This window comes from Triticum dicoccoides, chromosome 1B (genome assembly GCF_002162155.2).
Source record: "Triticum dicoccoides isolate Atlit2015 ecotype Zavitan chromosome 1B, WEW_v2.0, whole genome shotgun sequence".
Classification (NCBI taxonomy): Eukaryota; Viridiplantae; Streptophyta; class Magnoliopsida; order Poales; family Poaceae; genus Triticum; species Triticum dicoccoides.
This window is the reverse complement of record NC_041381.1, coordinates 8,323,581-8,325,785: the sequence shown is the minus strand read 5'-3', so window position 1 is coordinate 8,325,785 and position 2,205 is coordinate 8,323,581. Positions and strand designations below refer to the sequence as shown.

Genomic DNA, 2,205 nt, shown 5'->3' with positions numbered 1-2,205 from the left:
TTCTCTTGCTCGCCGCATGATTTATATTTTACCATGTGGCAACTTTACTTTATTTTCACCTCTTTGGAGTCCCATAAAGAATTGCTTTGAGGAATGTTTCGGTGCCACCAATCTCAAAATTGCACCAACGCAAAAATATCTTGGTGAACATTTAAAGTGATGGATGGTTCCTAATCAGGCGCTTGTTTTGCTGCTAAAATGGCCCTTTTACTTCTAGACATTAAAATACGTTGAGTTATTACTGTGTGCAATGTTCAGCAAAATGGTAACTGATAGCTGGTCGGTCAGTTTGGGAGCAGCAATTAATAGATCAATCGGCCTATAAACTGGATTAATAGGTCGAGCATTAATCGGTAGATTACATAGGAACCTGCCGGCACAAGCAACTAGCTGTTGATGTGTAAGCCTAGAACTGCGGTTAGGGATGAACATCTAAATACACGGTGAATGGAACAATGACAAGCAATGCTGGCAAACAAGAACTCTGTTTGTCTTTTATTCCCAAGCTTGAACTAGCACTGGTCGGGGTCACACATGATGGTGCACGCCACTTTATTTGTCATCGTTACATCGATTGGTGCATCTGCTAAGTAACGATGATCCATCTATCTATTAGTATAGATCTTGCTTTTTTCATTGGCCACCAATCCCCGCGACTATGCTGGCAAATGGTGCCCTGATGATGGAGCACTCAGGTGGGACATACACGTTGCACATGGTTGGAAGAGTTTGCAACACCAATGACCTGATCGCCTCCAATTGAGCTAGTTGTTGAGGTTGGATGATGCCCTGGCCTTGGACGAGAGTACCTTGACCCAACTGTTGTTGTTGAGATAGTGGCAGCAGGATATGCATGCCTTGTTGTTGTTGTTGTTGTTGTTGTTGTTGTTGCTGCTGCACGATGATGGAATGCACGACGCTATGGATGGCTGCGCACTGGAGCTGCTGAGGAATCTGTGCTAGTTCTTGGCAGCATTGTTGCTGCATCACTTGGCAATCGCTTTGTGGCCAGATTATCGACCAGAGGGATGACACCAATGACGCAGGTTTGCATTGCTGCAAGAGGATATTCTTGCATGGGTTCAAACGTTGTTGTAGAGATGGCTGAATGAACGGTCGTTGTTGCTGGGGGAATGATTGTTGCGGTTGTTGGGGCTGCGGGAATTGTTGTTGGGGCTGGGGAAAAGGTTGGTGTGGTTGCTGGAACTGGGGAAATGGTTGTTGTGGTTGTTGAGTCTGGGGGAATGGTTGTTGTGGTTGCTGGGGAAATGGTTGTTGTGGTTGTTGAGTCTGGGGGAATGGTTGTTGTGGTTGCTGGGGAAATGGTTGTTGTGGCTGTTGAGTCTGGGGGAATGGTTGTTGTGGTTGCTGGGGAAATGGTTGTTGTGGTTGTTGAGTCTGAGGGAATGGTTGTTGTGGTTGTTGGGGGAATGCTTGTTGGGGCTGGAGAAATGGTTGTTGTGGTTGCTGAGGCTGGGGAACTTGTTGTTGTGGTTGATGGGGAAATGTTTGTTGGGGTTGGGGAAATGCTTGTTGCGGTTGCTGGGATAATGGCTGTTGGGGTTGGGGGACTAGTTGTTGTTGTGGCCATTGTACTTGGCCACTAGGGTCGACCTGCATATTGGCGGTGCTGATGGTTATTGCCATCGCAAGGATCGTCAGGATGAGTAAGGTCTTCATGGTCGATTTGCGTTAACTACTACGTACTTGGATTTGCTGATTTGTGCTCTAGGTGTGTGAAGGATGGATGATGGTATGGAGTCTACATATTGCAGGCCTTTTTATAGCTATCTTGGTTAGGTTTCTTTTCATTATTGCTTTCTTTTTTCAAAAGTGATTTGATGCTTATCAAACTAATATTTGGTATGTTGTGTTTGGTGGCACTACATACAAACGTAATTTCAGAGTGATCATCAAAGTTGTCTTTTTATTGTACATATCATCTAAGAGTGAGGAAAACTTGATAATTGGCATTGACTCATCTTATTCACTTTACATGTCAAACAATTATCTGGATTGCATTCCTTTTGGATCTAAGTTTGTCATGTTGTACAAATAGTTATACATAAAACAAATCTTCATAGCTTGCGTGGGACTAAATTTTTGTCCTAGTGCATGTTGTTAAGATAGATCAAGCAAGTATTCTGATCTTCGTTCTGGACTCTTGTTCTTTTTAAAACTAACTTGTAGTGTTGTATAATATGA

At 43.6% G+C, this 2,205-nt stretch overlaps 1 pseudogene; it reads right to left on the bottom strand.

Annotated features, from left to right (window-relative positions):
- Positions 1-466: 466 nt before the first annotated feature.
- Positions 467-1,765, bottom strand: LOC119315262 (annotated as a pseudogene).
- Positions 1,766-2,205: the final 440 nt, after the last annotated feature.